Genomic DNA, 24,916 nt, shown 5'->3' on the forward strand with positions numbered 1-24,916 from the left:
GGTATTCTTTTCAAGGGATTAGCCAGAAAAAAAGTAATGGCCATCACTTTCTTTAAGCAAAGCAAGCAAACATAAAAATTCTTTCCCCAGGTATCTACGGGATCTCATAGATAACAAAGGTAACCCCCTACAACAGTACTTTAAGGTCTGGGATGAGGGGGAGAAAAAAGACCACTATTCAAGAAAGTATAACCACTTGACCAGTATTTCTTCTTGTGCACCTAACAAGCGCTATTGGTTCTGATCCCCAAATGAAATCATGCTACATATGCAATATCTTTTTACAAACCATATTTAATCTATTTTCACAAATGTTCTCATTTCATTTATCTCAAAGGACACATCTCATAAGAAAGCCTACAAGTATTTATTAACATTTCCTTTCCATGTCCCGCAACAAAACCTATCACAATAAAGAAAATGTTATTTCCATAAAATACAAAAATACCCCCACAAAACAATCCACTCACTCCTACACACATCCAGAATCACTACCTCCCATACATTACATTCATACGATATCCCAGCATTCTACACTTAGAATGAACAGATAGCAAAGAAAAAGAGTATTGATTTTTATCCGTTGAAATGTTGTGGGCTGGGATCACTTCCAAAAACAGTCAAACCACGTTTCGGTGTGGGCATGAAAATCGTCCAACCACCTTCTTCGGGACCAAGCGACAATACAATTGCTTTTAAGTGGTCATATGGGGGAAATCTATCAAAGATAGATAATGTGAGGGAACCAGAACCAAACTGGTAAAACCAGTATCCTATAATGGAAGATTTATTTCAAGTTCACATGTATATCATCATTATTCAGGATTGACAGAAATAGGTAATAGTAAAAGTAACACACCTCTGTGAGGTCCAATGTTCTCCCAGATACACCACTGTGTGCTCAATATGCTATTTGCAGTGCGTATAGTGATTTCAGCAAAGAAGGGGCATAAGAAACAAAAAGGGTGAGATTGGAGGAATTAAATCACCATTAGGTATTTACACATGCATACCTACAAAAGGGTCTGTGTCATCACATTCGTGCACTAGTGCATGTACCTTTATTGTCGCACTTACTAATCGTTTCAGAGTCCTGATACTTGATGGTGGCTTCCAGCCACACTTTTATCTGGCTAGTAAGGCAAGCCCTGTCAAAGTTGTTAACCTGAGCTAAGGGATCTCATCCATGAAAATGTTTGGAAAAACAAAGGCCAAATTGTGCATTGTACAGCCCAAATTTCACTAGAAATTATTTAATCCGAAGATCTGAAGGGACACCCACAGAAAACTTTAGTCCTTTCTAGGTGGGGTGGGGCGGGGGTGGGAAGAGATATACTCAGCTCTTACCAAATTTGGTAAGAATAGGAGCAAAACAGCATTTCTCAGTTCAATTTCCCTACACTTCGGCTAAAAAGCCGTAGCTTTCACAAAGAGTCCTTCCAAATAAAATCCCAGTCAAGCATTATGACTAAGAATGTAATTGGAGAAGGCAGAGGGGTACAATGAAGCAATTATCTCACACTCTGTCCGTAAATAGTAGGGCTTTCAATCACTATGGCAATTCAGGAGACAGTGGCTGCATGACAGAGCGCATGGGTGACTCATTGGACAACAGCCTCTCCCGGGTAGTACAAGTTACAAAAAACACAAAGCATGCGGAGTAACGCCAACACATATATCACATTCCTCAATAAAATAATTAATTATTCCCAACACACTCTTGTTTGATTAGAATCATCCGATTTGTCTTCAGTCAACATGTTTGAGATCATGAAATCCAATTCCATCTTAAGCAACAGAGTTCATACACAGCTCATCAACATGAGTTTTGCAGTCCAAAACTACAGTTTCAGACTTTTTTTTTCATGTTTTTTTATTGAGTTTATAGGTTGATACAAAACCTAACAAAATAAACATTCCCCCAATGCGAGGAATCAAACACCCACCTTACACAGTGCCGTCACTTTCAATAACATACTCATAGTACATTTTGGAATACCAGTTTACATTGTGTGTTATAAGCTATAAACTTTAATAAACGTCCAGGTCTAGTTAGGATGCATACCTTAGCAGTACAAGTCCCGGGGTATGCGTTGACAAATATCTGCGACTATTGACATTTTATTTACTAGAGCAAGCTTCCCCTGCTTATTACCACCATCGCATGGGCCTACATGGTTGTCTATTGGTCCGTATTAGGGGTAGACACCACTGCGCCACTCTAACTACCTACCACCTCAACCCTCTAAGAGTAATCTGGGGTATCTTCCACCTCTTCCGATGTGGAGAGGAGATATGATTTCAGGGGGCTCCATATGTCCCTTGGTCTGGAGGCCAATGGTAGGAGTTCTGCATAGTTGAATGATTGTTCCTGCCAAGTGGTAAAATCATGCAGCCAGTCTTTGAATTTAGGGGCACGACCCAGTCACCACCTGCAGGCAATTTTGGGCTTAGCAATCAAGAACCCCAGCACAAGGTATTTATTATATACAGTATCCTCTTTATACGTTCACTCCAGTAAAGCCATAACTAGCGATTTGTAACGGCATATCAATCATCCGTGCCATGCCCGCAAATACCGGTTGCAAATAATTGAGAATTACTGGGCATTGCCGAGCCAAGTGGAGGAATCCGGCCCCTTCACAGCCACACCTGGCGCACCTATCGTCCTCTCTGAGCTTAAATTTATAGAGTTTGGCGGGGGTATAATATAATCTACGTAAAAACTTATAATGAATTAATCTTGGTCTACTATTTGCTGTGATAGACTCTGCCTGCAGCAGAACTCCCACTGTTTGTCCGACAGTTGTACTTCTATCTCAGCCTCCCAGTCCGAACGGGCTTTCAGTACATGTATCGTGACTGCCTTTTGTGTGTGATGATAAATGAGTGAGGTAACGTGCTGAGGCCGTTCAGCTTGTAGGAGCACATGAAACGTCTGTGTGGCCGCCCTTACCTTTGTCGGCCACCCTTACCTTTGTCGGAGTCAGACAAACATGAATAAGTCCATGGTAGTGGGTGCGGTGGCACCAACGAATTTCTCCCTGGTACGAAAGTGTCCCTCTACGTATAGGTCCCCCCATGTGCTTATCTGGGCTTTTTCCAACATTGATCTACATTGCCGTTCATAAGTAAACTGGAGTAAATTAGTGGTAACTTGGGAGATTATAGTATTGTTTTGTCCAGTTTAGTAGCAATCTTTCTTCAAGCTATATTGGTGCATGCAACTGTGGTGGTGTCCTGGTCCCGCTCCTTAGTGGGGGCTGATAGAAAGCCTGAGAATGGGACATGAGCCATGAGTAGCTCATCTCGACTGCCAGGTGCAACATAAAGGGGGGCGGGTGGAACCAGTATGCAGCATAGTGCGCTTGTGCACAGTGGTAATAAAGTTCAAAATCCGGAACCTCGTAACTGCCCTGCGAAAAAAGTAGCGTCAAGGTATCCCAGCGAAGCCTGGCTTGTTTGCCACCCCACACCAAACGGATGGTCTGTGTTTTAAGTGCACTGAAAAAGGGATTCCCCCGAGTTGTAGAGTATGTAAGTGAAAAGGTAGAGAAACTTAGGCAGCAATATCATTTTTACCAATGAGATCCATCCTGCAATGGATAGAGGCATAGCTATCCATTGTGTGATGGGGGCGTGGCCAAGCCAGCCACGATGGCGGTAATGCAGTGCTGAGGCTCCGTGACCGGGCGCCAATTCATAGCGTCTCGGAGCGTTGAAACGGGCGATCGTCAGCCCAGAGACCACCGGAAGACACCTGCACGGCAGAGCAGTCCCGATGGGCGCCCGAACACGTCAGGAGCAGTAGTGCCAAGGCTTCCTCCGGACGGAGCTGCTGGTGCCGCAGCCCGCGACCCAAGATGGCGCCGGGGCTTCCATAAAGGAGACGGGACGGAGCGGAGCGGGGCGCGGAGGACGGCGGCGCGGTGTGCTCTCCTCGCACGGCGGTTCGGACGGGAGCAGCCAGCAGCACCATACCTGATTCTCGAGGAGGCGGAGAGGTGGCGCTGGGATCCGGCGAGAGCAGCGCGACCCGGGGACTCCCTGACCCTCTTACACGCTACCTGCCTGACTTCAACATGGCCGCTAAAGGGACACTAGCATCTCTCCTGCGCCGCCGGTGAGCCCTTCGCCTTAGTGACTGTCACGACGGCGGCCCGGACGGCCTCACCGCCATCTCTCCAGCGCAGACCACCTGAGGGCCCCCTGGGGTCCCGGGGGCCCTGAAGATCGGAGGAGACCGACGCGACGAGCTGCACCGGCACAAGGCGGTGACCAGCCCAACACCCGGCGCCCCGGACACCGAGCGCCCTTCAAGCTTCCCACGCCACGGGCCTCACGGACTACTTCCTGGAGTGCTGCGGGGTCTTCGCCTCTGCTGCGGGCCTCTGGACGAGACTTGGTTGGGGTGGTGGCTGCAGGGATCGCCCGGGGGTCCGGCGGAGGGTGCAGCCGAACCCTGGAGACGCCGAACGTGATCCCCTACCCACGTCATCGGATGCAGGCGAGCTGCCTGTACAGAGGGTAGGCCATTGGGGGTGCCACGCGGGGGGTTGCCGCGGTCTGCCGCCGGGGGCCCCCAGCGTCCTGCCAGTGGAGAGAGCCCCGGGACACCGGCTCGAGTAGCCGCGCCTTCATGGTCCTTTATCACCGTACCCTTCCTCCTCCCACGGACCCCAGGCGCCGCGGCAGGCTCTGGAGGCCTGGCCGGCGCCGCCGGCCCTTTGTCCGCCCCAGGAGAAGACAGGATGGGGAAATCAAAGCCCGCGCCGCACCAGGCGGTCCCGGAGACAGCTCCAGAGAACATGCCCAAGACCTCGACCTGGTCTCCCAACACGGCGTCCTCCACGGACCGCTCAATCTCGGACAAGCTGGACAAGGTCCTGGCCGCCATTGAACTATCCCGTCTGTCCATGGAGGAAAGGCTAGGTACCCTAGCGACGGATGTAAACCTGCTCCGCGATGACCACCGGAAACTGGCCGACCGGGTACACACGGAGGAACGGACGATGGCGGAAATACAGCCAAAGCTGAAGGAACATCAGATGACACTCCAGGGGGTCCTTACCCGTCTGACCGCGGTGGAGGAGCGCGCAGCGACTTGGAAGGTCGCTCAAGACGCTGTAATATCAGGGTGCAGGGGCTCCCGGAAGGTATCGAGGCAGGAAATCCCATAGACTACATGGACACATGGCTGAAATCCTTTACTCTGCCCTCGGATCGGACAGCGTTCTTCTCCATCGAGCGGGCTCACCGGGTTCCGGCCCAGAGGTCCCCGCCCGGCGCGGTGCCCCGGCCACTCCTGGGGAAGTTCCTCCACTTCCGAGATCGGGATGCGGTGCTCCGAGCGGCGAGATTGGCGGCGCCACTACAGGTGGAAAACCACCACATAATGATCTTTCCGGATTATGCTCGTGCCGTACAACAGCAGAGATCCTCCTTCCTGGACGTAAAGCGGAGACTGCGAGACAATAAGATTCAATACGCCCTACTGTTCCCCGCCCGTCTTAAGATCATCCACAACGGGTCCTCTCTCTTTTTCACATCCGTGGAGGCTGCACAGGACTGGGCGGATCAACACTGTTCACGGGCGCCCACTCCTCATCCCCAAAGGGGCTCGCCTCTCAAAACCTTCCGCACCCGGAAACGCCCCAAGAAGCTTCACCACATTGAATCCAGGCCCACAAGCAGCTCCCACGATTCACCCGACCTCGAGCAGATTATGCGTGAACGATGCGGGGCTCTACAAGCAGCAATTGATCTGCGCTCTACACCGCCCTCGGAACTCATAGATCGACCCCCACACCTGTTCTCGTCAGAAGGCGAAAACGACAGCGACGGCACCGTCTCGGGGATGGACCTGGCGGTGCTCCCCCACGCCACCCCGCAAACTGCGGATGGGATGCTGGACGGACGGACCTCTCCTACCGGGCCCTGAGGCATCTCAGGCATACGGACTGTCGCACTGTATCCTTGCATGTATGTCTGCCTGATGCACACGAACTCACACCCAGAGGCTGACACCCTGCACACGACGCGCATTGCTCCTTCTACATGCCCACTTAACGGGTAGCTTCGCATTTGCATACCGTCACCCCCCTCATATAGAGCAGTTATCCCCCCTCGTATTACGGGAGGAAGTTTGGACGCTTCGTTTCCTAAACGATGAGTCCTCGGTATTGGGACAGTTTCCCGCACCCCCACACGTTATCAACACCCCAGTTCAAATTCGTCCCACCCTGCCATGGGGCCTACGTCACAGACTCTCCGCTTGGGCGGGCTTCCCACCTACCTACTCTTCACAGGCGCGGCGCTTTCTCAGGGGGCTACGATATACTCTACCTGTCGGGAGCCTCGGCCGACCCGCACACAGACGCACACACCCATGGCACAGCTGCCGAGCACTGCAGACAAACATACTCACGCTCAACACACGCGGCCTACACACGATATACGCCTACGCGAAGCGACAGAAGGCATCCATCCTCTATCTACAGGAAACCCATCTTAACTCGACTGAAGTGGGCAAATTGCGAGCAAAATGGCGCGGCCTAATCTGCGCCACGACCTACTCCTAGTTCGCCCGGGGGGCACTGATATGGATTCGCCCAGGGACCCCATTCCGGGAACTTAGACGGGTGGTGGACGCTGAAGGTAGATTCGCCCTGCTGGAGGGGGTTTTGGATGGCAGGGCTGTCCTCTTGGGAAGTATATATGCCCCGAACGTAGACCAGGATAAATTCTGGGACCGGCTTACACACTCCCTGGCCCAATTCACCCATGTACCCTGGATCTTAGGCGGGGACTTTAACTGTATCCTGGACCCGAGACTGGACCGCTCACATCCCCCACCCCCGCACTCCCCCATCCTCAGACAAATCGAACGCTTTAAAACATGGGTGTCGCACTGGTCGCTCACAGACGCATGGAGATCACACCACCCTCAGGCCCGCATCTACTCTTTCCACTCCATCCCACACAATCTATGAGTTCGGCTTGACCGCTTCCTATGCTCCGCTACGCTTCTCCCGCAAGTATGCCACTCGGACTATCTAGGCAGAGTTGTATCCGATCATGATGCACATTCTCCTTTGCCTCCAATGGAGACCCCCGCACCCCCCCGTCCCCACATGGCGTCTCTCACGGGAATGCCTCACAGACCAGGTCTTCACACACGACCACCAACAAAGCATTTCAGACTATTTTACTCATAACACGGGGACTGCGTCGTCGACCCTGGTCGAGTGGGACGGCTTCAAGGTGGTGGCCCGTGGGGACTGTATTAAACAGCGGGTCGGGATGAGACACATGTTAGAACACGCCCTAAAAGTGGCGGAACAGCGACTGGCCACGGCTACCAAAGCCGCAGACCAATCGGTAGTGACAACGACCCAAGTCGCCCAAGCCAAATCGGCATATCAAGCGGCGTGCACAGATCTTCGACGTCACAACTTCCGGACGTACGCTACCCGCATGCACAAGGACCGTGATAAAACGGGCACACTCCTGGCATGGCTCGCTAAACAAGACACGGAGGTTCGGCCCATCACTGCAATTATAAATCCCCAAGGATCCCTGGTGCAATCCCAAGACGAGATCCTTCAGGCATTTTACCAACACTATTCAGCGGTATACACGGTCCCCTCATCTCTCGACCCAGGGGCCGTCGGCCACTTCCTGGACCCTCTGCCCCTCCCTCAGATCTCTACTGAGGACAAGACGGGGCTGGACGCAAAAATAAAAGCCACGGAGATTACCAGCGCGGTAAGGGCCCTGGCCCGAGGCAAGGCCCCAGGTCTGGATGGGTTTCCGCTCGAATACTACTCCACCTTCGCCTCTCTGTTGACTCCCCGTTTCCTCGCGGTACTGGACGCGGCACTCAGGATCGGTGAACTACCCAGCTCTATGAGAGCGTCGGTGATAGTGACGTTCCCGAAACCCGACCGGGACCCCCAACTCCTGGCCTCTTATCGCCCCATCACGCTACTGACAGCCGACTGTAAAATCCTGGGGAAAATCTTAGCGGATAGATACTCACAAATTCTCCGCTCGCTGGTACATCCGGACCAATGTGGTTTTGTCCCAGGGAGGAATACTTCTCAACATTCGGCGCCTCTTTCACATCCAGGATCAGTTGGGCGGTCGATTCCCTCAGGCGGCGTGTTTAATTTTGGACCTCGAGAAGGCGTTTGATACTCTTACATGGCAGTTCCTTTTTGCCGTTCTCGGACGGACGGGGCTGGGTCCCACGCTTCTCGCCTACACGTGCCTGTTATATACTAACCTCACATCTCGGGTTCGTCTCGGTCGCTACATCTCCCCGGAATTCGAAATACGTCGAGGCACACGCCAAGGATGCCCCCTCTCGCCTTTATTATTTGCGCTCGCGGTGGAACCCTTGGCTATCCGACTTCGTCGGGACGGGCAAGACTGGGGCATTCCACTAGCAGCGCAACGCACTGCGTGTCCATGTACGCCGACTACCTCCTCATATACATACGTGACGTGACAGAGGATCTCACCACACTAGAGACCGCCCTGGCGGAATTCACAAAGGCCTCGGGCCTGAAAGTGAATTGGGACAAATCGATGGTGTACCCCCTCCACCCGGACGTATCTCCCCAGGATGTACAGATCGGTGGCCAGAAACTACACTGGGCGGCAGAGGGTCCCCGATACCTCGGAATCAGGTTATACCACTCCCCGGCCGACCTCTACGAGGGCAACCACCGCAGGGTACTCGCAGGGATACGATCCTCCATCGGGTTTTGGCGGAACCTCCCATTGGCCCCGATAGGCCGGGTCGCCTTGGCTAAGATGATCCTGGTCCCGCGGCTCTTATACCATTTCACCAACCTCCCAGTAATCCCGCCCCACTCCTTCTTCAAGGACTTAGACACGCTCCTCAGATCTCTCATATGGGGTAAGGGACGGCATAGGATCGCGCTAGCCAAACTGCAATTACCCACGACACAAGGGGGGCTCGGCGCACCATCATTCGAAGCCTACTTCCTGGCATCACAGCTCCAGTGGCTCTCCTATTGGACTGCGGACAGATGCACACTCGAAACATGTACTGCCGCAGGTAACATACCCATACCGGAGTTACGCCGCCTACTCATACCGGGGTCTCGCCCCACACGGACTTACCCCCTACAAGTAGACATAGCCCGGAAGTGCGTACAACGTATACACCGCATGGCGCCAGATTGCCCTCCGTACACACCATTGCTACCGCTGGTCGGCTGGCCCAGACAGGGAGGGTTCTTTACTTCCGCCATGCTGCGGGAATGGACGGCAAGGGACATCACCGAAGCGGAAGTACTGTTCGACGACGGACAGCTGCGGTCGTACCGGCAACTCATGGACGAGTGTGACCTACCCCCCGGCCATTTCTTGCGTCATCGCCAACTCCTCAGCCACTACCGGCCATACGCCGACCTCACCCTGGGGGAACCCCCCACACACCCGGTTCTCCACGCCATATTACGAATGGGGCCGGGGCGCCACCACACTACATGGTTATACAAGTCGATCTGGGAACTGACACCCCCGCTCCTAGGACCCCTACGGACCCTCTGGGAGGAGGAAATTGGTCGACCTTTCCACGATAGCGAATGGGAAAGAGCAATAGAATTCCCCAAAAAAGTCTCCAGGAATGCCCGGTTCAAGAACATACAGTACCATATCCTACACAGGGCCTACCTAACACCAGCACGCCTCCAACGCTTTTACCCCGACACGATCTTCATCTGCCCTCGTTGCCCAGCGGGGGACGCGGACTTTTATCACATGTTCTGGACGTGTCCGGGCATTCAGACCTATTGGTCATCTATCCACTCAACACTCAAGGAACTTACCGGGTTGACCCACCTGACCACCTGGGAGGGCTGTGCATTGGGCATACTGGGACGTAGGAAACGACACAAAACCCCAATGCGCTTTGTATCCCTAGCCCACTTGCTGGCCAAGCGCTGTATAGCCATGCACTGGCGTGATCCATCGGGCCCCCCGCTGGCGGCATGGGCAGGAGCGGTTCTTAAATGGGCAGCTGCTGAGGAAGAGGTAATCCGTGCGGAAGAAGCCAAAGGTATCCGCAAAATCCCTATTTCCCTAGAATGGGCGCTCCTATTGTACCAATTCAGACAATCCCAGACCCCGGAAGCCACAGCCACTGCCGCCCAGACCCCCAACACGGTACAGCCTTCTGCTATACAGGCTCCTGAGACAGTGGATCTTCCACCACTACTCCCTGTGCCATCACCGGACCAGTCGGGTCCGTCTTCGTCACTCTATCACACTCAACGGCCCCCCACATCACTCCACACACCCGCCTCCCCCTGAGCGAGCAGCAACTGCACTGTCGAGTAGGCAAAAATGGACCCATCGCGTACGCCCACTCAAACACTACACACCCCATGGCACACCCCAGTTCAGTTTTCCCCCAGTTCCCCTCTATGGCAATGCTCTGCTACAACACAGACCGTATCCTCACTGAACAAGATATTGATGTACTCCCTATGTTGACGGAGGTCTAATCTAATACCTATGTACCACAACTCTCTCTGCAACACACGCTGTATGTACGTTTAAACCTCAAAATGCCAATAAAAAGAATTAAAAAAAAAAGCTATTCATTGTGTGATGGAGTCTGTGACTGTCTCCAGCGTAGCTCCATAATTGGAGCGTATCATTTCGTCCCTGTCCCAAGTGACCTTTACCCCTAGATATTTGACCCTCTCACTGTTCCATGTCAAAAGGTAATCAAGTGAATATGGTGCTGTCGCCTCAGTCAGTGGAAAAACTGATGATTTGGTCCAATTAATGTGTATGCCAGAGTATTCCCCCAAATTTTGTAATTTCCCTCAGAAATGGATTTGAGTTATGCTGTGGATCCCCGAGATAAAGTGTGATGCCGCCTGCGTAAAGCGAAATTAAAAGTTGCCTGGACGGGTATATCAGTGCCCGTTCTTTGTGGTGTTGCCGTATTTTCTCCGCCAGAGCAAATAAAGGGATAGGGGACAACCCTGGCGAGTACCTCTTGTCATGGTGAAGAGGGGGAGCATGCCCCGTTGAGAAGAACGGTGGCGGTGGGTTGGCAATACAGCAATTCTATTCATCCAAGAAATACTGGGGGGCATGCCTATGTACCTCAAAATTCCGTAGAGATAGTCCCATTCTACAGAATCTAATGCCTTAGTGGCATCAATGAACACCGCCACTGCAGCACAGTCAGGGTCTATATTTTGCAGAACTGCAAAGAGGGTCCTAAGACTGTGGGACATTGCTCGGCCTGGGATAAAATCAGACTGGTCCGGTAGTACCAGTCTGTCCATCAACAGGTTTAACCTGTTAGATAAAACCTTAGCAAGGATTTTGGTGTCGCAGTGATCAGTGAAAGCGGGTGGTATGATTCACATTGATTAGATGGTTTACCTGGATTCAACAGGGACGTGATCATAGCCTCTCTCATCGTGGTCGGTAGTCGTCTCTCCTCTTTAGCCTCATAGAAAACTGCTTTCAGAATGGGGACTGATTTCGTTATATAGGTTTTATATAAATCGATTGGTAGTCCATCAGACCCCGGCGTACTGCCAGATTTTATTTGCATTATCGCCGCCGGGATCTCATCAACCTCCAATTCCGCTCCCAAGAATTCCCTCTTTGTATCGCCCAACCAGGCCAAGGCAGTATTTTTAAAGTAGGCGCAGAGGTCAAGTGGTTATTGTCTATGTGTTTCGTATACATTTTTATAATATGTCAAATATGTGTAGCTGGCCAGAGAGGTTCCTGCATGTTTCACCCTCTAGGTCCTGGATTTCTGCTACATAAGTGGAGAATTTAGGTTGTCGTATATAGTCTGCAATCACCTTCCCAGGACGATCTCCCTCCCTGTATTGACGCGCACGTGGTATTTGCTACGGAATTTACTCTCCCGGTCAGCAGTTTCATTATATTCTGTCAATTTTTCCCTTAGTGCATTTCTTACGGAGCATTCATCTGTTGTGTCACAGAGCTCCTGCTCTAATGTTTTAATATCTGCCTCTATTCGGCTTAGAGAATTACGAATATCTTTGAAAATACCTCCTCCGTTAGCAATACATGATACCCTGATGGTGGCTTTGAATGCCTCCCATACGGTGGTAAGACTAAAGACAGAGCCCGTGTTGCGTTTGAAAAAATCTTGGATCTCTTGCTCAATTGTGGATTGGAATACAGAGTCCAGTAGGTGCAATGGATTTAGCCTCCACCTTGCATAATGTGGTTGACTTAGTGGTGGTGATCGCACCAACTTCACCAGGCAACGGTCTGAATATGTCCTCGCTAACTGGGTCACCGTGGCCACCCAGTTTCCCATGCCTGTAGATACGAACCAATAGTCAATCGGAACCACGAGGAATGTACGCAGAATAATGTGTGCCTTCCGTGGGCACGTTGTGTCAGTATCGCCATGAATCTAGGAGATAATTCGCCGTTATTATACCCGCTAAGTGTTTATGCATGGTGGTATAGTGTTGCATAGTTGAGTGGGACCTATTCATTGTTGGGGATACTATTGTGTTAAAGTCCCCTCCCCAGAGTAGATACGTCTAGCCCACTGAAAGTATTTTACCCCATAGGGTAGGGAAGAAAAGGGGGTCATCAACGTTGGGTTGTAACAATTGGCGATGGTTACTTCCTGGGACACCAGACGTCTCCACATTGGACAATAACTACCTTGGGGACTAGTAGGGTGCCCCCTAATACAAATTGCGTGTGTCTTTTATTAGGAATGGCTACACCCCTAGAGTATGTGGAGTAGGATGAGAAACAACGATGTGACGCCCATTTAGCAGCAAAACTGGGGTCAGTGGCCGGGTCTAGGTGAGTCTCTTACAGTATAGCAATCTGCACTTGGTGCCTATCTAGGTACCCAAGCACCTGTCGCTTTTTACATGGGTTGTTCAGCCCCCGGACATTCCATGTTATGCAATGGAGTTTAGCCTGCATCGGGAAATCTGGAAGTGTACAAGCAACTAGAGACCATGGAACCAGGAATCATGGTTAGAGTATCCGAACGATAGGTATGTATTGGATAATGTCGCCTATCTATAAATGGTGGACCTGTGCCAGGCAAGTTCCCCTTCCCACCACCCACACTGACATCCCCAACTCGTCGGGCATCCATTCCCATCGTAACTTAACATCAGCTGATAAACACATCAGCACATACAATACAGTAAAGGGCATCTGTGACTACAGAATTGCAACTTATCCAGAGGTATAAGAGGGGGATCACCCGTGTGGGTAAAGCTAGGTGGCCCGCATGTCTTCGTCATCCCTTGACGCCCATCCCAACCACAGTCCTACACTGGATGACCAAGTGCTGCAGGTGGGAGAGGGGGGCGAGTGTCCGGGCTACAATAGCTTTTTCGTCTCTGTTCATCTAAAGATTAGCAGTGTGGATTTTTACCCATCGCATTAACACCAAATGCTTGGTGTTAATGCAATGGGTAAAAACCCATCGCATTAACACCAAGCATTTGGTTTAAGAAAGTGTGTCTCTTTACTCTAGGCCGTGTATCCCTAATGTCCTCTGGTTTTCCATTCCCTTGCCATTTTACACAATATCAAACAATGTTGACAAAGACTAAGTGATGTGTCCTCATCCCAATCCTAAGGAGCAAATTAAATACCATAGTTAGTCCAGTTTTGATAGGGGGGACATTGATCTGGATCTTGAGTTGGATGAGGCGGCCACAGGTGATGAGCGCTGTATCTTCTTTAGGAAATCATCAACCTGTTGGGGGTTGTGGAGAACATACTGCTTTCCCTGGTGTGTGACCCGGAGTCGTGCAGGATATAACATAGCATAGGGTATGTTCAGGGTTTGCAGCTTCTTTTTTACAGCGGTGAAATTTCTTAGCACGCATTGCACGTTTTGGGTAAAGTCAGGGTAAAATGCAAGGGTGGTGTTCTTATAGTCTACTACCTTTTTTCTCGTGCTAGGCGCAACAGCGTATCCCTGTCACGGTAATTGAGGAATCTGACTATTACCGGGCGTGGTGGCGCCCCGGGAGGGGGCATCGCACTCAAGGACAAGGTGCTGGGAAAAAACGTCCGCCTCAAACAAGTCACGGTGCAGCTTTTCGATGAAGTCTCCCATGCGACCGGTGTGGAGTGTCTCTGCAAAGCCCAGCACGCGCACATTGTTCGGTCAGGAACCCGCCTCTAGGTCCTCGTTTTTAGCTGCAATGACTTTCAGCATACCATCCATCAGTGATAACTGCTCTGTACTGCTTAAGGCCCCGACCTCCAGCTCGGAGATTCTATTTTCTGCCTCTGTAATCCTATGATCATGCTTTTCTATTTTGTGTACTACTGAGTCCATACAAGAGTTCATGGCATACATTTTTGCATCAATAGATGTGACTGCTTTTCATGGTAAGCAGTATGGTATTCCAGTCCTCATCTTGGCGATCAGGTGTCTTTGACTCCGGATGGTCATCAGATTGGGTCCGGGACGTCTTGCGTGCCTTAAATGGGATCTTGGTTTGTTTCCCATCCGTTCTGCCCATGATGATCAGGGAGAGAGATGGGTCTCTTGCACAAGATGGGTAGTATGAAGATTTGGCGAGACAGGAGGGTCGGGAGGTAGCGCGCCGGGCAGTGCTATTTATCAGGAGGTGGCTTTAGTTACTGCGGTGCAGGGGCTATTGTAGAATACCTGCTTCGGGATGGCTTGTGGTTTGGTTAGTTGTACTGTGTAAGCGTAAATAGTGGGCGGGCCTCTTAAACGTCTTGTGAACTAGTATCTGTGCCTTCTGTCCGTGGTAGGTAAGTACCTGGTATGCGACAAGCGTGTATATTGGGGGGAGGAGGGGCACAGGATCTCCGCTTTACCACAGTCTTGTGGTCAACAAACAAGGGAGGCCTACTCTGTATCCCAGGTCAGCAGGCAATGGGTTTGAGATTCGCTTTGGGCCAGGGGGGATCCCGGCCTCTGATTATGTCTCCTACTACACCCGGATCTCAGGTTCTGCTCAAATGCGGTTGAGTAAGAGGCCAGGTGCGCCCACTGGTAGCCCACCCCGCGCAAGGTGCAGCGTCCCCAGGAGCGTGCCCGACCCTGCACCTCAAATGCTCCCACCAGGGTCCCCGCGCCGACCTCACCGTTGCTGTGATGTGATGTGATGTTGTCCCAGCAGCACTCTGGGGTGCAAGCTCCTCCCAACAACCTCCGGAGATGCAGCGCTGTCCCGAGCCCGGATTTTTTTTTCGTCTATCTGCGGGGGACTTGTTTCAGGTCTGTGGCAAAGTTTTATAAGATGGAGGGGAGGGGGGGGGGGGGGGAGCTGACACATGGTCCGCAAGCCACCAGAATCCGCTCCGTCCTCTAGATCAGCAGGTAAGGGATGCGGGGTCTGCTTTTGTCGATGCGGACAGGGGGAGTCTGTGGAGTCCGAGTATTGCTTTTGTGGCACTCAGGCAGTTGGGAGTTTTTCATGCACGGCCAAGTCAGAGGCAAGACGCACGCAATGGCTGCTCTTACGAGGCGTGTCTGTCCCGGGAGCGGGCCGGGCACACTGTCCCAAACGCTCCCACCAGGGGCCCCCCCACTAGCTTCCTCACCATCGAAGTCGGTGTTGTGGTGTAGCCTCAACGCCTCTGGGAGATGGACGTCCTCTCTGTGGACCTCTGGGGATGCGGCGGCGGTTCTCTCTGGTGCGGCCTGCCTGCCAGAGACAAGCCACGGTCGTGGTGCCAGTGTTACACCAGTCTCGCATCCACGGCTTACGGCTACTGCTGCTGCCTCAAATGTCGCACTTTTGGGGCTGCACATGGGGCGATTTTGGCAAGAAAAAAGAACCTCCTAGCTCCGTTGAGCGCTCCAGCCTCGATTTCTACCGTTCAGGCGTGAACAGAACGACTCAGGCTGTTTTAATGTATATTTTGTGCCCGGACACCACGAGCCTCACTGGTGTGCGGCCATCCTGGTCGCATGCCAATTAGCGCCCCCAACTACATTTTTAGACTGTGATAAGTAAACAGAAACAATTACCCCAACTTCTGATTTAAATTTGTTTTTAGTACCAAGACTATTAAAATAAAAACAAATGTACCACAGAGCATGTTGGTTGTTAGACCCAACATCTTTGGTGTGGTCTTTCCCCTAACGTTTTGCCTTCCCCCTCTTGCTTTTTGAATTTTGTTTTTGTTGCATTAGGACTCTGAGGATGGTACAACTGTTGACCAGTGCTAAAGTGCTTGTGCTCTCTCCTTCAGATATGGCAAAATTGGCTTGCAACTAATTGGCACATTTAAGTTATTTATCATACGTCCATAGTAAAGTGGTACCACATGTACCCATTGCCATTAAATTAAATACTGCTAGTGGGCCTGCAGCACTTATTGCGTCACCTACTAAAGAAGCACTTTAAAACATGTCCTAAACCTGCCATTGCAGCCTGTAGTGCCGTTTTACACTGCCAATTCGATCTGACAAATTAAACCTTTTGCCAGACCTAAACCTTTCTTTTTAATGCAAATAAGCCACCCCTACGGCAGGCCCTAAATGGCCAACAAGGTAGAGCGCTTGTATTTAAAAAGTAAAACTTTTCATTTTTTTTGTATTTTTTTTTAAAAAGTTTTACATGTCCTGGTAGTGAAAAAATCCCAACTTCGCTTTTTACTACTGTAAGAACGGTGATGGTTCAAACCCAGATCTGTTGACTGGGTGTGAGTGTTTGATTGGTTCTGATGCTCCATCCATCACCACCCCCTTTTGTACCCCTTTGTTCGCCATAAGTTGGCAGGGTATGCTCAGACGTGAGTCCCTTGCTCACTTTGCCACTGGATTCAAGCAAGCCTGGCTGAAGACGGCTGGAATACCAGAAACCGGTCCTAGGAAGCTTGTTTCTGGTCCAGGGAAGGCATGGCTTGGCAGTTCGGCGCTGGACTGTTCCCATGAGGCACAGGGTCAGACTGATTTGCATATGGCCATGTCTGAACTGGGGTGGCAGAGTGGGCTAAAGAACTGTGATAGATCAAACCCAGATCTGTTGACTGGGTGTGAGGTGTTTGATTGGTTCGGATGCTCCATCCATCACCACCCCCTTTTGTACCCCTTTACTACTGTAAATCCTACATCTACAATAGGAAACACTGGGTTATCTAATTATATTTAATAAGTGCTAACTTTTGAATAGAAACAGGTAGAAATATCATGTTAGTCTCAAAATAATTGCAATTTATAATCCTCTTAATTGTAAAGATGGATTTTAAGTCACAATTCTAAAAATGCCACTTTTAGAGAGTTGGTATTTTGATGCCCTAACCATTTGGTGCCTGCTGCCTGTGTCCTGGGTCACATGACTTTGCTATTAGGCTTTATGTATTCCTCCTAGACAATAGGGCTTACATTTGGACAGGATGGGTCGGGGCAGAGATGTTCCCTGCCCCAGTAGCACTTCAATACGGGTTGCCTCGAGCAGACTCAAGGAAATCTAACCCCAGTCTTTTGTGACCCTAGACTTCTTGAAGCCTTGGTAAGGGAAGGAAGAAATCTTTTAGAACCAAATATGTGGCTAGTCTAGAAGTTTCTCCCACTCTAAAGTCTCGGGCCAGGTATAAATATTGGACCTCAGACCAACTTTTCAGAATAGTTCTGGACCTGTGGAGGACATCAAAAAGACTGTCTTGGAACCCAAGAGGACTGCCCTGCTGCTTGAGATCTGCCTTGCTCCCCAGAGGAAAGCCCTGCTGTTTGAGGCCTGCATTGCTGCTTGAACCCAGGACTACCACATAAACTCGAAGTAGTTGGTTGACCGCCTGTGTAAGCTACAGGGACATAAGCTCAGCAGACCCTAACCCTGCTCTGATGGATTGAGCCCTGATCCCCCCCTTCACACCCCTAGCCTCTCCAGTCAAGCTTATCCAGTCATGAACCCTTGACTGTGGGGTTAAAGGTGTTGCTCCTGACTAACAATAAGAGCTAGGACTTAGAATATTTTTCATTAAAAAGTGGCCTGAGAACAGTCAGAAGACAGGGAGCTATCTGCCTGGTGATCCACACGAGGTGCATTGCCAGTTGTCTGACTTTGTGGTAGATCCCACTACGTTATTTTCTGCAGCAGCAAATCATGACCTACAAGCGACGGTTTCTGGCCTTGCGGTGCCCTCCAGGACTGTAGCTTTGTTCCATTGGAGATTTTTGACTAACGTCCGAAGGTATCTTTACCGGGACACTCTCCAGCAGCTACCGGATGACGATGCCTGCTCCTCGGACACCGCAAGCAGCTTTGCCCAGCTGAACTTTACCTTTTCAGGAACCTTTCATCGCAATTTCTTTTAAGTTCAAAGGTAAGCAGAGACAGGGCCCAATCAACATCATGCTGCCAAAACAAACTCCATCGTGGTAGGCCTTAAATTTTGACTTTGCAAATGTCTTGTGTAATCAGATAGCCAAGGTTGGTGCTTTGATCTTTTAGTTGCTATTTTAATTTAAAGCTTTAAACATTCTTAATTCAGGTTCTACTAACTGCAATGAATTTTTTGGGGGCCAATTTATTTATTACATTTTACAAATTTTTCTAAATTGGTGTTTGATTTTCTTGTGTTGTGTTTTCAATTGATTAAGTATTTATGCAACACACAAAAACTAAAGTGCCTCTAAGTTAAGCCTGACTGCTATTGTGCCAAGCTACCAGAGGGTGTAGCACAGGTGAAATTAGTGACTTTTATGGTTCACTTTGACAATGATTGTGATTGTAGGTTGAGAAGGGGCTACACCCCCTCAACCAAAAACCCAACTTCTTACACAATTCATACATATTTTAACAAGACCTATCAAAAGGAAAATAAACAAATGTTCAGAATGCGAGTATAATGAAACCCCATTAATCACAAATGTATTAATTTCACCAGCTAGCCTTTATATAATTGAAATGTTTTTAACATCCTTTTGTACTTAATACAATATGATCCTAGCACCTAATCAAAAATCATAGTATCACAAACTTTGCACACACCTATTTTATAACTTATCTAAACATTTTTAGGCAAGGTACTCAATATCCACACAGATGCACACATTTACCCGTAACCGTAAATTATTCATCCTTATTAAGTTCTATTCCTGATGTAATTTCAAATAGCTAAAAAATCAAACCTCTATAATGATTCTCTAGTTTGATAACTCCCAATTCCAAATTACTCCAGCACTCTTTGCAATGTACAATTAATGCACCTTTTTAATTATTAGGTAGGCATTTAAATCCATATTCATACATTTATTTCCTTCGTATCTTCTTTCTAAAATATTGCCTTTGTTTCGCATATAGATTTGATTTAACCACTGACTTTCAAACTTTACACCCCTTCCTAACAAGAAGTAGTATAGCAACACTCAGTATAATGTGCACTTCTCTCCAATCATGCGACCTAGCTCTTTTCTGGTAGAAAATAGTAATTCTACTATATGGTCCACAATTATTCATACAAGTCAGTCTAAATACTGGTCTTAAATCGTCTAAGGACTACTTTACCCAGCAATTCTATTGAATTAGTTTCCCTTTTCTCTAATTTCTATTTCCCATTACGTCCTTTGTTTACTGTGACAAATTCAAAAACATGAACCTTAATTTGTGATAATACCCAGCCAATGGAGATTTCACTTTTTCTTTTAACTAATGGTAGATCAGTGCTCATTAGAGCATATGCTTACCACTATTTCAGTAATTTTGGAACAATAGTAATCACACACACATTTAATTCCGTATATGCATATCTTATGATTATCTTTTTCCTCCAGGTGGATGATCTACAAATTCATCTGAATATGTATGTATAATTTCTGCAAATGAGACAATAAGAAGTTCTTCCTGAGTCCTCATTGTCCGTTGGGAGACTGTTCCCTCCTTGGAAACAAACAAAAGTGTCAGCAATTCTGAATCATCCCCAATCTCCAATGTCTCCATTGTTCTTTCTACTGTAGGAGGTTGTTACAAAAATGTCAAATATACATTTTTCTTATACATCTTTCTTTTAACATTTTATTAATCCTTCCACTTTTCGCCATTTAAACTAATGTGTCATCTTATTAAGGTCGCTCCTGGAATTTCGTTTACAATATTTCTTTTAATTTATTCCAGTGTTTCTTCTGAAAATAATAATTTTAATCCAAACACTTGACTAAAACATAAATGTTGTTTTTAGTTGTTTGAATGAAATCTAGTTGCTGGAGTGTATAACCTTTATCCTTATGCCTACTAAATGTATTTGATATCTACTTCTCAGTTTAAAAAAATAATTTTCACAATCAGGACTGATATTTTATTTTCTCATAAATGAAAACATTTGTATTTACTTGGTATGTTATATGAATATTTCACGCTAGCTGTTCTTTTGTTCCAGACCTCATTAAAAGGGGTCAATAATGTACCTTCCTTTCTATACCAAATTGTTCCTCCATTTCGCTTGTAAAACGAGATCTTCTTCACACTCCTTCCTAACTAGGTTTCCTACTGACGGAGCAGCATTTGATACCATGGATATTCTGGTATTTTGTAGATATTGTTTATTCGGTCACCCAAAGTTTTGTGCATTAGAAGTATATTCAATAGGTGTATTACTTGTAATAGTGCCTTTTCTACCCTCTGTGCCACTGTAGTGGGCTATTTTACAGTATAGGTTTAATACATCCTTAGAACACAAAACTGTTTCCTGCAGAATATTTAAAAAATGTGTAGTGTTCTGTATGAGGGATGCCATTTCCTTCACTATGGGCAGTAGATTATCCACATTAATTGCAAATGGGTGAACTACTGAATCAGTTTCAGCAACTAAAGAAATTGCAGGTATTGCAAGTTCTTATGAACCTTCAGTATCTTGTAAAAGGTTGATTTTATCAGTAGTCAAGTCTTGTTAAAAATCATACTCAACCACGTTTTTTGAGTGCTTGATTTGGCACCTAGAGATACGAACAAGGGGGGAAGATTCGATGAGGTATTCAGAGGCCGGAATCTATACTAACTTTCTTTAACATGCATTTACCTCTGACACCATTGATCACAATTGTATCTTTTCTCAGCAAGCCTGTTTAATGACTGCGAGTTTTAAGTCAATTATTACAATCTCTGATTGTTTGAAACAGAAAGAACACTTCTTCATTTCGCAACACACATGTCTTTTACATGAAACAATGAAAATTATTTACATTTTGTACAGTGACTTAATGACATATCACAAAACATGAGTAAAGTACTTTGAACAAACGGAGAAATTATTGCACTACAATAGTAAGGTTTCCACTTTTGTAAATCTTGGGAACTCAAGCTGATTGGCTCCTCAACGTTTAACTTTTAAATGTGGTCCTGAGCAGAGTCAGAGAGATGTATCGTAATAATTCAAGAGAGCAGTGAGCTGGTTTATTATTTTAGCTCTCTAAGGAACACTGATGTCTGATTTTTTTTATTCTCCAGAACGTGCCCCTTTTACGCACCTCGGTTGTGTGATGTCTGGACTTAAGTTACCGCTTGTTTCTCATGGGTCTGTGGCGAACTAAAAGCGGAATGGGGCTTTGTGCGGTTACGTCTTTGTGATCGTGGCGTTTTATCGAAAGTGCTCGTTGGCAATAGCGATGCTTGTTGGGGTCGTGTGCCCCTTCGTATCACCGCGTGGTTGTGGGGAGACCGCAATTGTTATAGCGTGATTTTTCGTACCTTGCTGTTGGTGGGGTAACGGCTTTCTGTTTGTTCGGCGTTTCCTTCCTCCACGTCCACGGCAATAGGGAAAACCTCAGTTTCACTGAGATGTGTTGGTTGGTTCTTTTGTGCTTCTGGCGTGGTTACGCTCAGCGTCGCTATGGTAACGTTGGGGGTGTTACTTTGGAGCCCCTGTTGTTGAATCGGAAAAACTTTAATGCGACCTATCCTGTTTGCATTATTTTCGCTGTTGTGCATTCCTTTCCTGGTTGCTGCCGTATTCTTGGGGAAAAGCAGTATTTTTTTATGGCATTAATGCGCTTTTGAATGGATTAATCAAATTTCCATTATACTCCGGTGGACGTCCTTTGTGCAACGATTAGTTGCACAGTGTCGATTAAAGCTTATGTGAAGCTTCTAGCTATCAATGAAGCTTTTTGATGTTTGTCTTGTATTACAGGTCTATGACTTGGGTGAATAATAAAGTTACTTGGATAGATGAACTTGTGTACATTCTTCTTAACTTCAAACTTCTTTGCTTCGGGAGGAAGTGACAGATGGAACCCTTCTTCTATATGATATGTGATACTTCCGTCATTTCGTTTAGCCCATTTTCGATAGTTCAAGAACATGATGGTTTTTGCTTCAATTTTGGATAGTAGGGCATCGATGTTTTTGCCTTGGATGTGGCGCAGAACTGTCCATTTGAGGTCGTTTGGGCCATGGTTTTTTTCAATACAGTGTGATACCATAGGGGCATTAGGTGTTTTACATTTGATCCTAGAGCGGTGTTGAGAAATTCGATTTTTTATTGATTGGGTGGTTTTCCTGATGTAGGCTAGTGGACAAGGGCAGAGAACGCAGTATAGGACGTTGTGGGTATTGCAGTTGGTAAAATTTTCATGATTTATGTATTTCTGCCCATACACAAATTTGGTACCCTCTAGTGTACTGTCACATGATACGCAAGTGCCACATTTCCTATGCCCTTTGATTGGTGGTAGTGATAGCATAGTCCTCAATGTTATTTCTGGTTGTTTGATGGTTGTGTTGGCTCGTACAAGTTTCTCTCTTATACTTGTGTTTTTTTTAAGTGCAAATATTGGTATTTGTGTAAAAGCTGGTATGCTTTTTATTGTGTTCCAGTTTTTGCGAATGAGTTTTTGCATCTCTGTTGTTCGACCTGAAAATGTCGTGACGCATACTAAGGGTGTACTTTTTTTCTCTGATCTTGGAGTAAGGAGGGATTCTCGTGGAGTGTACCATGCCCGTTTTAGTGCCTTCTTGAGGAGTTTTTTGGGGTAATTTCTCTTTACCAGTTTCTCCATTAGTGCAAACGCATTTCTGAAATAGTCTTCTTTTTTTGAGCAGTTCCGCCTTATCCTCAGGAACTGGCTGAATGGAAGGTTTTCACGTAAATTGCGTTGATGGAAGCTTGAAAAATGTAAGAATGTATTTCTGTCCGTTTTTTTGGTGTAGAGTGTAGTGTATAGGTGGCCCTCTTCATGTTTAATTAAGAGATCCAAGAAGTTCATTTCTGCTTTATTGTAATTGACCGTGAATTGACTATTTGGATTCCTGTTGTTTAGCCAAGCCACAAAGATTTCTAGTAGTTGTTCATCACCTCTCCATAAAGGAAAAACGTCATCGATGTAACGACGCCACATTTTGATGTGTCCATCGTAAGGGTTGTTGTTGTAGACCCATTTTTCTTCGAAGAGTGCCATAAACATTATGGCCATTTCTGGGGCGAAGGGACAACCCATCGCGGTACCCATGATTTGTAGAAATTGTGTGTCATTAAAGGTAAAAAAATTGTATTTCAAGCAGATTTCTGCTAGTTGAATGAGGGAAGTCGTTGGTACATTGTGCGGTCGAATGCGTTTATCTAGGAACACTCGCAGAGCTTCTAAACCAGCTTCTTGTGGAATGTTGGAATACAGGCTGACAATGTCGAGGGTCACTAGGAATTCGTTTTCTTCATCAAAGGGGAAATGTTCCAGCATGGTGATTGCCTGCATGGTGTCTTTAGTGTAGCTTGGTGTATCGCAGACCAGTGGTTTTAAAAAGGTGTCTACATATTTTGCCGGTCTTTCTAGTATCGAGTGTACTCCCGAGATTATTGGTCTTCCCGGCGGGTTGCTAGAGTCCTTATGCACTTTGGGAAGGACATACATGATGGGTGTCCTTGGGTTGTCATTATTCAAGAATTGTGACTCTTTTTGTTAGCCAGCCTTCTTCCTTACCAGTGTGTATGATGGGCAGAAGTTTCTCTTTGATTTTCTTGTTCCAATCTTCGTTTGTTTTTCGATAGTATTTGTTGTCTGCTAGTTGTCGCTGTACTTCCAGCTCGTATTTTTCTCTGGGCCAGATAACGATTCCTCCTCCCTTGTCAGCCGGCTTTATTATAAGGCTCTTGTTATGTGATAGGTGGTCTAGAGCTTCTTTTTCTTTTTTTGTAAGATTCCATTTGGTGAATGTTTTCTTTTTTTCTAGATTGTCCAAATCCCCTAGTACATTTTTCTCAAATGTTAAGATTTGATGGGCATATTAGTAGCGTTTGGAAAAAATGTCGAAGGGTTTTTCAAGCCTGAAAAATTTCGAGGTGTCATTTCCTCGCTTTCTTGGAAGAATATTTTGAGTCTCATTTTGCGAAATAATTGTATTATTTCCATTTTGGTTTGGTTGAGGTCTGGTCTCACAGTGGGAATGAATGATAGCCCTTTCTGGAGTACTTTGGTTTAGTCTATAGATAGATCATAATTTGATAGATTGTATATGCAATCAGTTTCTTCCATTACCAAAAAAACATCCCACTCTAGTATACATACTAAAATAGACATATCATTATTTCCACAGGAAAAAGATGTCCCACTGGAACTACATAACAGCCCTGAAGAAGACCTTATGAACATAATATAGGTCCAATACGACATAGGTCGAAACGCGTCGGCTAGCAGAGATCTAGACACGTTTGGGATAATAAAAAAATCAGACATCAGTGTTCCTTAGAGAGCTAAAATAATAAACCACCTCACTGCTCTCTTGAATTATTACGATACATCTCTCTGACTCTGCTCAGGACCACATTTAAAAGTTAAACGTTGAGGAGCCAATCAGCTTGAGTTCCCAAGATTTACAAAAGTGGACACCTTACTATTGTAGTGCAATAATTTCTCCGTTTGTTCAAAGTACTTTACTCATGTTTTGTGATATGTCATTAAGTCACT

General features: G+C 47.3%; 1 protein-coding gene across 8 annotated transcripts in view; it reads right to left on the bottom strand.

The window, feature by feature from the left end:
* RBM44 (RNA binding motif protein 44) overlaps nt 1-24,916 on the bottom strand; it is a 2,201,010-nt gene that overhangs the window by 604,440 nt on the left and 1,571,654 nt on the right. The gene's annotated exons all lie outside the window — the stretch shown is intronic.

This window comes from Triturus cristatus, chromosome 3_1 (assembly GCF_964204655.1).
Source record: "Triturus cristatus chromosome 3_1, aTriCri1.1, whole genome shotgun sequence".
NCBI lineage: Eukaryota > Metazoa > Chordata > Amphibia > Caudata > Salamandridae > Triturus > Triturus cristatus.